Source organism: Gopherus evgoodei, chromosome 24 (genome assembly GCF_007399415.2).
Source record: "Gopherus evgoodei ecotype Sinaloan lineage chromosome 24, rGopEvg1_v1.p, whole genome shotgun sequence".
In the NCBI taxonomy this organism is placed as follows: domain Eukaryota; kingdom Metazoa; phylum Chordata; order Testudines; family Testudinidae; genus Gopherus; species Gopherus evgoodei.
Genome location: NC_044345.1, coordinates 12,219,763 through 12,233,355, shown reverse-complemented (window position 1 = coordinate 12,233,355; position 13,593 = coordinate 12,219,763). Strand labels below are relative to the sequence as shown.

At 49.8% G+C, this 13,593-nt stretch overlaps 1 non-coding gene across 1 annotated transcript; it reads left to right on the top strand.

Moving 5' to 3' along the window:
- The first annotated feature begins 9,234 nt into the window (after positions 1 to 9,234).
- Positions 9,235 to 9,307, top strand: TRNAV-GAC. The gene has a single exon. It is a non-coding gene; the product is annotated as a tRNA-Val (tRNA).
- Positions 9,308 to 13,593: the final 4,286 nt, after the last annotated feature.

The following is a 13,593-nucleotide window of genomic DNA, read 5'->3' as shown; positions in this document are numbered from 1 at the left end:
TGCAATAAAGTTTTGGTTAATATACTCACAGCCTTCCTTGATAACCTGGTGGTAAAAGACACAGGATCAGCCTTGCAGTTCAGGTTTCTCAATTCTTGAGTGAAAGATGCAGTGCTTAGAAAAAGCTAATGTTACTTACGGTTTACTTGACTATGTTAAACTTAAAATCAAAACCTAATAAAGAAGGAATAAAAACTTAGGGAAACGGAGTTTAGCCTAGTTCCCCTGAAACTTAAAGTTTAAGAACAAGTACAGTCTACTGCTAGTAGAGAGAGAGAGAGAGTGGAGGAAGTAAGTCATAATGATGCCCAAATTTCATTCCTCAACCACAAAACATTAGGATACGCTTACTTCATAGGCTAGTATGTTTGTGTGTGTTGCTGACATGTACATATGCACATAAGTTCCCCTGTGGTGTACCTGTTAAGTCTGTGGGAACAACATTGAAAACCCCCCTATGCCATTCTCCATTGTCGATTGGTCTAGGTAAAGGTCTTAGACAGGTGTGGGTACTTATCTATTTAAGTAACAAGATAAAGATCAATTTTCCTTTCTGAGTAAAAGGTCACAATATAGATATGCTCACTTTGCCTTAACTTAACATACAGGATATGGCCTGTAGGTCCTCGTAAGTCATGTGTCCCAGCCTCCTAATCATTTTTATTGCCCGGACTCTCTCCAGTTTGTCCACATCCCTTCTTATGTGGGTCCCAACCCCAAAAGTACCCACATTTCACCCCAATGTTCCCAAAATCCCGGCTTTTAATATGTAAATAGGGTGCTGCCATGGTCAAGTCATTCCTGAGCTCTCCAGTGGAGCCTGCTGGCGGAGAACAAGGTGAAAATTAGCCAGGACGTGGCTCAGTCAATTCCCTGTGCTCCCAGCAGGTGGTATCGGAAAGCTCCAAGATTGCTCACTTCCCTTTCTCTCATCAGCTTCAGGTCCCAGGGTTACAAATGCACAAACCAGTTGGGATTCTCCCCTGGGCTCAGGGTGTGCAGCTGCTCTGAGGGCAGGGCCGGCTCTAGATTTTTTGCCGCCCCAAGCAAAAAAAATGTTGGCTGCCCCCCGTACCAGCCCTGGGTTCTCCCCTCTCCCGCACCCTGCCAACCCAGTGCTGGGCTTCCCCCTTCCCCTCTACCAGTGCCCCCCACATACACTTCAAACCGCCCCAGTCCTGGGCTCTCCCCCCCCGAACCTGCACCCTCCTTCTGCCGCAGCCCTGGGTCACTGGTAACTCGCTCCCAGGGCGGGTCATCCAGCAGGAATTTTGAATGTGCAAAAACACAGACAGGATTGGTTCCCATATGGTTACAGAGCTGCAGTAAAGTGGAACAATTTTCAGCTTGTGTGATTGGAGGATCTCTGGATGCATATTATAAGACCGAGCTCCACAAATGAGGAAAAGTTGAGGTGCCTTTATTATTCTTTTGTTCCACTCTTTCTTTCTACAGGGAATTTCCCAATGCAATATCACTGTCTTCCTTTTAAACAACTAAAAGAATAAAAAAGGCAATGGCTGTTGAAAATAGCAATTCCAGTGCTAATAACCACGGGGAAGCATTTCTTGCTCAATTTTATCCTACTTTTTCTACAGCAGTTACAGTGGACCAGTATATTTGATTTGGGAGAAATGAAGTACCAGCTGCCCAAACTGAGCTTGAGCACTCCTGAATTTTGAGATGTTCAAATCTGGAAGGCAGGTGCTGAGTGTGTGTGTGTGGGGGGGCGGGCAGGGGGAGGCTGTGGGCTCCGTGGGGGAGCACGGCAGCATGTATGCAGCAGCGTGTCTGGAGCTGCATGGAGCCAGATATGCTGGTCTAAGTGGCACAGTAAAGGGGCAGGAGGGTTGGAGAAGCGGTATGGGGTTCTGGGGGCAGTCAAAGGACAGAGAGCAGGGTGGGTTTGATGGGGCGGAGATTCGGGGGGGCAATCAGGGGACAGGTAGGGGTTGGGGTCCTGGGGGGTAGTTGGGGGGGGTCTCAGGAGGGGCAATCAGGGGACAAGGACCAGTCGTGCTTAGATAGGGGTTGGGGTCCTGGGGGGCAGTTAGGGGCAGGGGACCCAGGAGGGGGCAATCAAGGGACAAGGATCAGTTGTGCTTAGATAGGGGGTGGGATCCTGGGGGGCAGTTAGGGGCAGGGGTCCCGGGAGGGGGTGATCAGGGGACAAGGAGCAGGAGGGGTTGGATGGGTTGAGGTTTCTGTGGGGGTAGTCAGAGGGAGTGGATGGTGGCGGGGGGGGGCTTCCCTCCCCCTGGAGTGTCCTGTGTTTTGAATGTTACAATATGGTCTCCCTACCACTGTCCACTCACAGCGTTGCCGCATGAGGTCCCCCTCCTTCCTTTCCAGTTGGTAGTGGCCAAGGGAACGCTGGGAAATGTAGTTCTTTGAATGCTCCAGGGCTGGCTCTATAGGCAGGGAGCTAACCAAGGAACTACAGCTCCCAGAGCCCCCCATTGGTTCTCAGCTCCCATGCCGCCCTTGCAAATGGGCTGCCCCAAGCAGGTGCTTGCTTTGCTGGTGCCTAGAGCTGCCTAGTCTGAGGGAATGGACTTGCACATTAGGGATATTAGTGCAAAGATACAATTTCAATTTCTCTTAGAGAAATTTGAGGGCAATTTATATTTGCTAAAAATCTTATTTAGTGAAAGAAAAGCTGCAGTGACAGCCTGGTTATTGGGGTGCAAAACACTTTTCTTCTGGGAGAAACAAGTTAGAATTAGACATTTACATCGTTTGTTCCAATGTTGGCACAGGTTTAATTTTGCTTCTGTGTAGGTTTGTTTCAGCCGGTGATGTTTTGGTTTATTGGGTTGTTTTGGTTTTTTTAAGTTGGAATGGAGCTTTTAAGTGACATTTGCTGGATTTGAATGGCTAACCTGCAACACCAGTTTTGACAAAGTTTTGCATATTTTATACAGATTTGGCCAGTATTCAAGGATTCAATTCCTTTACAGGAGGTTTTAGTGGTCAGGATTATTTATTTTATGTTATTTTATCATCCTGCTGTAGCACATCTTTTTGATAAAATGCTGAAATTATTAATTTATGACATTTGTTAGTTTTTATTTTTAAAAACAAAGTTTTTCTTAATGTTTGGGTTTTAAATTAAGCATTATTTTTTGTTTCAAATTTTCATTTAGGTTTTGGTTGTTGATAGAATCTTTAAGAATTTAGGATTTAATACTATAATTTGGACAGATTTAGCTTATTTAAAGTAAACCCTGTTCACTATTTTCTTTTAATAAAGGTTGTATTGCTGTAAACCCTGGCCGGGGGGAGAGGAAATGAGTCTGACCTTTAAGTGAGAAGGAGCAGAGGCATGGGAGGCATGCCCCCCGTGAAGGGTGGGGCCAGGTGATGGGGGACACAGCACCGCATTTTTTTTTGTCTAGCCCACCTCAGTCCCCCACCAAACGAGAAGAATCTGATGCCACCCCTGCTGGTCACTGGGTGTCACTGCTGCTCCATGGGAAACATGCTCTATGCATTACCCAGATTGGTGAGAAACACACTCTGTGCATTACAGTGATTGGTCCGTGGGTGTCACTGCTCCTAGAAGGGAGACACACGCTGTGCATTACGTCACCTGACCACTGGGTGTCGCTGCTGTATCAATGGAAACACTTTCTGTGCATTACCCTGAATGACCACGAGGTGTCATTGCTGCTCCAAGGGAAACACCTTCTGTGCGTTACTCTGACTGCCCACTGGGTGTCACTGCTGCTCCAAGGGAGACATAAGAGCGGCCAGACTAGTTCAGACGCAAAGTCCATCTAGCCCAGTATCCTCCTGTCTTCTGACAGTGGCCAGTGCCAGGTGCCCCAGAGGGAATGAACAGAGCAGGGAATCATCAAGTGATCCATCCCCTGTTGCCCATTCCCAGCTTCTGACAAACAGAGGCTGGTGACACACTCGTTAATAGCCCTTGATGGACCTATCCTCTGTTAATTGATCTAGTTCTTTTTTTGAACCCTCTTATAGTCTTGGCCTTCACAACATCCTCCGGCAAGGAGTTCCACAGGTTGACAATGCAACTGCCCTGAGTTCCCCCCCCAACCCCAAGTTGTATATGGAAAAGAGGATGAGGATAAGGAGAACCATGGTGTGTCTGTCATTGGCTGGTGCCTCAGTTTCCTCTAGGCAGCAGTGCTGCAGGCTCCTTTGATCAGTTACATGCAACTGTGGCTAGGTAAGGGGGAGTAGATGCTCATGCTCCCCAGCCCCACGCCCCTCCACCAGCAGCTGGGGAATCCAGGCCAAATTTAACCCTGGTAGCTGGACTGGGATTAGTCCAGGCCGTGGTAGGGCTGGGGAGGAATTGCGGTGGAGGCAGGTGCACCCACTGTGAGGGGAGATCCTCCCATTCCCTGCCAATGCCCCTCACTTCTTGCAGCACGGTGCCCCCTAGCACTTCTTTCTCTGTCGTGGGGGCTGTCTGCTGCCTGCTTCTCCCTTAGCATCATCTCTTCCCCGGGGCACTGACGTTGCCCATTCTGTGCAAACAGGCAGGCCCTGGTGTGCCCCATAGCACTGCCCTGCAATTGAGGGGGGCAGCTGTTGGATGGAATATGAGGGTGGGCCAGGCTGGGGACCAGGACTCCTGGGTTCTCCCCTCAACTCTGGGAGGGGAGGGGAGGGGGGTTAGTGGGTAGAGTGAGGGAGGGGCAGGGCTGGGATCCAGGGCTCCTGCTTTTTCTGGTTTTCTCCATCTCCTGCAGCTGCCTTGGTCCTTTCAATGCATTTCCTGTTCCAAATTCATTTGCTGACTTGTGCAACCCACCCCAGAGGTGGCTGCATCTCAGTGTTGGGTGAGGCATCCTTGGCTGCATCACCTCCTAACCGCGTCTCTCTCCCCCTGCAGGTGACCCTGAAGCACTCGGCAAACATCTGAAAGATTGTGGGGTGCTTTGAGCATTGGGCAGGAAGGGGTCAGGCACCCAGCCCCCCCCCCCAGAGAATGGGACCCAGTCTCCCCCTAATTTTTTCAGGGATTAAAGAGGGGCAAGGAGGGACAAATCAGAGGGGGGGGGCAGGGTCTGAGCCAGGGGTGGAAATTGACAGGTCGTGGGGCCAAGCAGCTGGAGGCAGAGTTAGGAGAGAGGCTGAAGGGCAAAGTCATGGAAGGGGGAAGGAGCCAGAGTCAAGCCCAGGGAGAGACGCTGCCAGAGGGTTAAACCCTGGCACAGGCAGGGACAGAGAGGTAACAGTTACCCCGGGGGACTGAGACTCCAGTGTTTGCAAAAACAGGGTGGTGGGAGCAGAGGGGCTATTTTATTTACCCTCCCACAGGCAGCACCTCTCAGGACGGGCTTCCCAGGGCTGGGCTCTTAAAGGCACAGGTATCCCACTGCCTAGACACTGCAGCTCCTCTCTGATGTAACCTACTGAGGTGCTGCAGTAGGAGACTCAATTCAGTGAAACTGGGCATTCCCTATACGCCCCCAGCCAGGGAGCTGTGCACCCCCTTCCCCGAATTTCCCAACACCTCCCAGTGGTCAGGTAGTTACATGCAGCGCTGCCAATGTTGTCACTGGGTGCAAATTTGAATGGGAATTGAAACGTTAACACACACTTTAAAAGCAGATACAACGTATGAAAAATACTTGTACCTGAGAAAGTAAAATAAGTTTGGAAAGTCTAGACAAAGCCGGGTTTCCTCACCCAGCTGTTGTGTTTGCTGACAATGTCAGTGCATTGGCTTCGGCAATGTTGGCCAGCCTTAGAATTTCAAATGATGATTTGTAAGCGAGATGTGAATGAGCTCTCCCCTGACAGCTAGTAATGACCAGGGTTGGGGGAGGCTTTGGAACCAGACTGTATTTACATGAACTCACCTCCTCTGCTGAGGTATCCAGCAGACAGAGCTGGACTGCCTCTGCTCTAGGTGCCCAGAGGAGGGAAGGTGTGTGAGGCTCCAGCCTGAGGTCTGGTCTACACTACGCGTTTATATCGATTTTAGCAGTGTTAAACCGATTTAACGCTGCACCTGTCCACACAACGAGGCCCTTTATATCAATATAAAGGGCTCTTTAAACCGATTTCTGTACTCCTCCCTGACGAGGGGAGTAGCGCTGAAATTGGTATTGCCATATCGGATTAGGATTACTGTGGCCGCAAATCGACGGTCTTGGCCTCTGGGCGCTATCCCACAGTGCACCATTGTGACTGCTCTGGACAGCAATCTGAACTCGAATGCACTGGCCAGGTAGACAGGAAAAGCCCCGCGAACTTTTGAATTTCATTTCCTGTTTGTCCAGCGTAGAGCTCTGATCAGCACAGGTGACCATGCAGTCCCAAATCCAAAAAGAGCTCCAGCATGGACCGTAGGGGAGATACTGGATCTGATTGCTGTATGGGGAGACAAATCTTTTCTATCAGAGCTCCGTTACAGAAGACGAAATGCCAAAGCATTTGAAAAAATCTCCAGACAGAGGCCACAGCAGGGACTCAGCATAGTGCTGCGTGACAAGTGTAATGGAAAGCCAAAGAATCAAATGGACGCTCATGGAGGGAGGGAGGGGGTACTGAGGACTCCAGCTATTGCACAGTCCCCGCAGTCTCCGAAAAGCATTTACATTCTTGGCTGAGTTCCAAATGTGTGTAGGATCAAACACATTGTCCAGGGTGGTTCAGCGTATATGTCGTCAATTTATCCTCCTCCCATCCCTGTGAAAGAAAAGGGGAAAGAATTGTTTCTTGAATTTTTTATGTCACCCTATGTCTACTGCATGCTGCTGGTAGACGCGATGCTGCGGCACTGAACAGCAGCACCCTCTCCCCTTCCCTTCCCTTGATGGTACAATATGATTGCTCTCCATTGTCATCATCAGCCCGTGAGTGCTCCTGGCTGGCCTCAGCTGAGGTCAGCTGGGGGCGCCTGGGTAAAAATAGCAACGACTCCTGGTCATCCCCAGTAGATGGTACAGAATGGCTGGTAACTGTCTTCATCATAGCAACTGGGGGCTGAGCTCCATCAGACCCCTCCTTTAATATCTAAAGAAAAGATTCTGTACTGCCTAGACTATCATAGCAGCGGGATGCTGGGCTTCTCTCCCCCACACTGCTTAATGTCCTGCCCGGACTAATAGCAGCTGGAGGCTGCCTCTCCCTCATTTTATCTCACTAACAAGTCAGTGTTTCTTATTCCTGCATTGTTTATTACTTCATCACACAAATGGGGGGAACACTGCAATGGTAGCCCAGGAGGGCTGGGGGAGCAGGGAAGCAACAGGTGAGGTTGTTGCAGGGACATCCCCTAGAATAGCATGCAGCTCATCATTTCTGTAGGATCTGACATGGAGCAGCTGTGCTTTCTGATTTACAGGCTCTTTAGCACACCTGCCCCATATTCTAGGCAGGACTGACTATTTTTAGATATAACATAAAGAAGGAAATGAGCTAGGGGGTCATTCCTATTTTTGCCTTTGCATCCCCAGCCAATCACAACCAGGAGCACCCATGACAGTAGCAGATGGTACAGAATGACTGATAACTGTTATCTCATCACCAATTTACAATAACATGGTAGACAGTACAGAACAACTGAAAACCATCTCTGTTACCTTGGAAAGACAAATGAATGCTGCTGTGTAGCGCTGCAGCACCGCCTCTGTCAGCGGCATCCAGTAGACATATGGTGACAGTGACAAAAGGCAAAACGGGCTCCATAGTTGCCATGCTATGGCATCTGCCAGAGCAATCCAGGGAAAAAGGGTGTGAAATGATTGTCTGCCGTTGCTTTCATGGAGGAAGGAATGAGTGATGACATTTACCCAGAATCACCCGTAACATTATTTTTGCACCTTCATGCATTGGGATCTCAACTCAGAATTCCAATGGGCGAGGGAGACTGCGGGAACTATGGGATAGCTATGGGATAGCTGCCCACTGTGCAATGCTCCAGAAATCGACACTACCCTCGGTACATGGACGCACACCGCCGAATTAATGTGCTCAGTGTGGCCGCATGCACTCGACTTTATACAATCTGTTTTACAAAACCAGTTTAAGTAAAATTGGAATAATCCTGTAGTGTAGACGTACCCTGGGACTCTTCCTCCCTCCTGCCAACCCCTGACTATTAATCCCAGCCCTGGCAATCCTTTCTTCAAATGCCATGTGAGCCAGAGGAAAAGTGTGGTTGGAAGCACACAGGCCAAGCTTGTGAACATCAGGAAGCCCAGCCATCAGGGTAGCAAGTTCTAGAGCCCTAACCCATTGTGGCCATCCCAGCTGAAGACCTGGCTGTAGGAGGTGAGAGTCACCCAACAGGAGAGGAAACACTGGCTCTTACACAGCTGGAGACAGAGAAGTTGAGCACTGTGGCATTACCACAAGCCAACACAAGGTCCCACTGAGATTTGAACTCAGATTGTGGGATTCAGAGGCCTGAGGGCTGCCAATTACACCATCTCATGCTGCCTTCTCTGCACATTGGTGACCCTCATGGGGCTGGCTTGTGTAAGGGGGCTCTTGGCCCTTTACTAAAACTTAGTGTGTGTGTGGGGGGGGGGGGTGTTGGCTGGCTAGTTCCCAGCACCAATAGAAGGGGGGAAGGATCAATGGGAAATCAGGGCCTTGAGACTGACAGTCCCCAGGGCCAATGCAGAGAGGCCAAAGCTCCAAGTTAGCTGGACTGACAGGCCAGGCAGTGTAAAGAGGGAGTCACCAGGCCAGGGAGTCCCATCCTTCATGTGAGCTGGAACTGCCAGGGTGAGAGTGGGGCAGAGCTGAGGAGAGAGCAGGAGCCCGAGAAGAGCCGGGGAACAGAGCTGCACAGGTGTAGTGCCAGAAACTGCTACATGTAGGACTTTGCAACCTGTAGCTGCTACTGATACCTGAGGTTGTTCTTATTTGCTGACTTGTCCTAATTGGCTAAAACTTGACAGTGGTTTCTCTAGCAGAGGCCAGTCCCTGGTCACCCTACATCAGGCTTCAAGTTGAGACTCATTTCCCATTCCCGCTCTGTGGAAGGGGAGACTTTTAAACGCGCTCTCTGTGCGACTGCACATGGCTAAGCAAAGAGAACGAACCCCATATCCCCCTTGTGCTTTGGCAGCCAGGTCTGCGGTGGGAATTCTGTAGTTCAGATGACTTCATGCCTGGACATTGTGATTTTTTATCAGTTTCCCTGGCATTGGGACAGTTTTGTGCTCACAGCTGTGATGGCCGAGTGGTTAAGGCATTGGAGTTGAAATCCAGTAGGGTTCCCCTCTGCACTGCAGCAGAGTTTCTGTAGTGTAGTGGTTCTCATGTTTCCCTGACATGCAAAAAGTCCCTGGTTCAAAACCAGGCAGAAATATGAGGGCTTAATTTTCCCAGCTCCTACTAGCCTGTCCCTGCTCTTGTGGGAGCAGCAATGATTTCTATGCTCAAAAGGTCTGTTATACTTTCCCCACTCCCACTTTTGACTCCTCTCCCTCTCTGAATGCCTGTGAAGTGGCTTTACCTCTCCCACTCCCTCCTGGACTGCTCGTGGGATGAATGCTCTGGTTGCAGAGCAGAAGAGCTCCCAGGTAGACAAGGTGTCTGGGACTCTAATTAGGCAACGATCACCCAGATCATTGACACTGCCCAAGGTGAAGTTTGACCAACCAGATGCAGCCAAGTCATCTCTAGTTGCAGGCCATGAGGTGCAGGCCCTTAAAAGGGGAAGGGGCCATGTGCTCAGGAGAGCACTCACAAGCTTGTACCTCCAGTGAATGTCCTTTGCCCGGACCGCCTGGCCAGTGGTTCTCTGCGTTGTATTTCATTATACCTCAGGAAGACTTACCTTCATCGCACCGTCCATAGCTGCCTGTGGGCCACTTACCTTGCAGAATCCTGACATCTCCAGTGCCACGCCAGTCCTGGGAGCGTGAGTATGTGAGTGCAAGTGCGACCCCCCCCCGACTTATTTTGAGCTTAGCTGTCAGTATAATAAATGTGCTGCTTTCTGCCAAACTCTGGTGGGTCATTAGTCCTCCCTACACTTACTAGCTGACCCAATTTTTTGGTAACACCTGCGATAACCCCAACCCTTGCATGGCAGAGGGTGGTGAAATGAGCTGAGGAAAAAGCCTTGGCATCAGCAGGGGAAAGTTAGATGATTTTGGCCAGTCACCTATTGAAACCTTGTGGCTTAGCTTTTTCTGCCCTTGGAGGTTGGCCTACAGAGGCCGGCTCTTCCTGCTGGCCTCCTTTGTGTGACTTGCCAAAGGAGGAAGTGAGGCAGGAATGGGGTAAAGAGGAAAGTCGAGCTGAGGAAGGTAGGGCACAAGCTAAGTGCCTCAGTGCGGCTAAGTGGGGTTAGTAGAGCGCCACCATTCATTCTGCAAAGCCTGGGGAGGTGTGGTTGGCTACTGGGAGGTAGAATCCTGTGCCTGCCTCTTGGCTTCCCAGGGATGGCTACTTGCAGCCCAGGAGAAGAAGGATGGTTCTGGGTGAAAGGAAGACAAGCAAAGCTATGGGAGGAAATTTGGGTGTGGGGTGCAGGCTCTGCACTGGGGTAGGGGATTGGGGTGCAGGAGGGTTGACGCTTATCCAGGGCAGTGCAGCTCCCAAAGTGACCGGTACACACAATCCTGTGTCAGCAGCTCCTAGATGGGCCGTTCCAGGGGGTCTCCATGCGCCTCTGCCTACAGGCGCTGCCCCCAGAGCTCCCATTGGCTGCAGTTCCTGGCCAATAGGAGCTGCAGAGTTGGTACTCGGGACAGGGGCAATGAACGGAGACACACCCCCTGAACTAGGGGATGCCGGGACATGCCAGCCATTTCTGGGAGTGGCATGGAGGGACAGAGGCAGAGTGGGCAGGGAGCCACCTTAGTGCTGCTGGCACATCTCTGCACACCCTTTGCAGGAGGGGAGCAGAGGTTGTCCATGTGCTGGTCTTTTGGCCTGTAAGATGCAGCAGGTTGGACTAGATGATGACATTGGTCCCTTCTGACCTTAAAAGCTCTGAGTCTAAAAGAGAGAGGGAAGTAAAGGAAGTTTTTTTAAAAAATAAACCGAAAGTTGTAATACAAGGATGACTCCAGCAGCTCATTGTATAGTCCTGCCCCTTTCTTCCTCCTTTGTGTGTTGAATGACCTGCAGGACATTGATTCTCTCATTCCATTGCTAAACTGATACTATGTGACTGAAATTAAACCAATTCCCATGGGAGAAAACCTCACATCAATTGCTTGAAAGGCAGCTATGCTCACCACTATGCCACTAATGCATCTGGCAAATGTATAACTTATACTTGCCCAATCAGGCTAGAGCAGCACTGAGGAGATTTTCCGCCTGTTAAAATGTACCGGATTCTCATCATCAAAAAAAAACCATCTCCATCTTCACCTGAGTTTGAACCATCAGACTTTCAATTAGCCACCAAAGTTGTTAATCACAGGGTATGTCTACACTATGCAATTATTCCGATTTTACAGAAAACAGCTTTTGGGAACAGATTGTATAAAGTCGAGTGCACTTGGATAGACTAAGCACATTAATTCGGTGGTGTGCGTCCATGTACCGAGGCTAGCGTCGATTTCCGGAGTGTTGCACTGTGGGTAGCTATTCCATAGATATCCCACAGTTCCCATTGGAATTCTGTGTTGAGATCCCAATGCCTGACGGGGCAAAAACAGTGTGGTGAGTGATTCTGGGTAAATGTCGTCACTCAATCCTCCCTCCATGAAAGCAACGGCAGACAATCATTTCGCACCTTTTTCCCTGGAATGCCCATGCAGATGCTATAGCACGGCAGCCATGGAGCCCGTTCAGCCTTTTTTCACTGTCACGGTATGTCTACTGGACGTTGCTGACAGACGCGGTACTGCAGCGCTACCCAGCAGCATCCCCTTGCCTTTTGCAAGTTAGCAAAGATGGTTACCAGCCATACCGTCCCGTCTGCTGCTTTGCAAGTTGACAGTGACAGTTACCAGTTACACTGTACCATCTGCTGCTGTCATGGGTGCTCCTGGCTGGCATTGGTGAGGTCAGCCGGGGGCGCATGGACAAAAATGGGAACGACTCCCCAGGTCATTCCCTTCTTTGAGTTTTGTCTAAAGGAAGAGTCAGTCCTGTCTAGACTATCAGGCAAGCCTACTAAAGAACCAGAGAGGCAAACGGCTGCTCCAGGTCAGAGCCCCAGACATCCCGCAGAAATGATGAGCTGCATGCCATTCTAGGGGATGCCCCTGCAACAACTCCACCCGTTGCTTCCCTCCTCCCCCACCTCTCTTGGGCTATAGTGGCAGTTATCTCCCCATCTGTGTGATGAAGTAATAAAGAATGCAGGAATTTGAAACAACACTGACTTTATTGCCTCTGCAAGCAGAGCTCAAAGAGGGGAGGGAAGCACAGCCTCCAGCTGCTATGACATTCCAGGCAGGATTTAATCTCCATTAGACAAAGCTTAAAGGAGAGAATGACTTGGGAGTCATTCCCATTTTTGCCCAGGCACCCTTGGCCGACCTCACCGAGGCCAGCCAGGAGCACTCACAGGACGAAGATGATGGATACCAGTCCTACTGTACCATCTGTCGTCCGCAAGGGAAGGGAAAGGGATGCTGCTGTGTAGCGCTGCAGCACCATGTCTGCCAGCAGCATCCAGTAGACATACGGTGACATTGAAAAAAGTCGAGAAATGATTTTGTTCCCTTTGCTTTAACAGGAAGGGGGAAGGAGGGGCGATGACATATACCCTGAACAACCCGCGACAATGTTTTTGTCTCTTCAGGCTTTGGGAACTCAGCTAAGAATTCAAATGGTTTTCGGAGAGTGCAGGAACTGTGAGATAGCTACAGTCATCAGTCGACTCTCCCTCCGTGAGCATCCATTTCATTCTTTGGCTTTCTGGTACGCTTGTCCCAGCTCCTTATGTTTCGCGCACCACTGTATTGACTCCCTGTTGTGGCCTCTGTCCATTATAGCCTTGGAGATTTTTTCAAATGCTTTGGCATTTCATCTTTTGGAACAAAGTTCTGATAGAAAAGATTTATCTCCCCATACAGAGATCAGATCCAGTATCTCCCGTACGGTCCATGCTGGAGCTCTTTTTTGATTCTGGGACTGCATGGTCACCTGTGCTGATCGGCGCTCCACACTAGCCAAACAAGAAATGAAATTTAAAAGCTCACGGAGCTTTTCCTGTCTACCTGGCCAGTGCATCTGATTTCAGATTGCTGTCCAGAGTGGTCACAATGGTGCACCGTTGGATGGCGCCCGGAGGCCAATACCGTTGAATTGCAGCCACACTAACCCTAATCCGACATGACAATACTGATTTCAGTACTACTCCCCTCATCAGGGAGGAGTACAGGTATTAAGAGCCCTTTATATCGATATAAAGGGCTTCATTGTGTGGACGAGTGCAGGGTTAATGCGATTTAATGCTGCTAAATTCAATATAAACTCATAGTGTTGACCAGGCCAGAGTGAGCAGCAGGTTTTCCCTACTGTTTCCCACTCTTGTTTTCTTGAGTAATATCCCCTCTGCACCAACTTGCTGTTTTCTTTCATGAACTTGGTTAGCTCAGTTGGTAAAGCATCAGATAATTTTAATCTAAGGGTCCAGGGTTCAAGTCCCTGGTCAGGTAATAAACTACTCCCAAAGATCTTAAA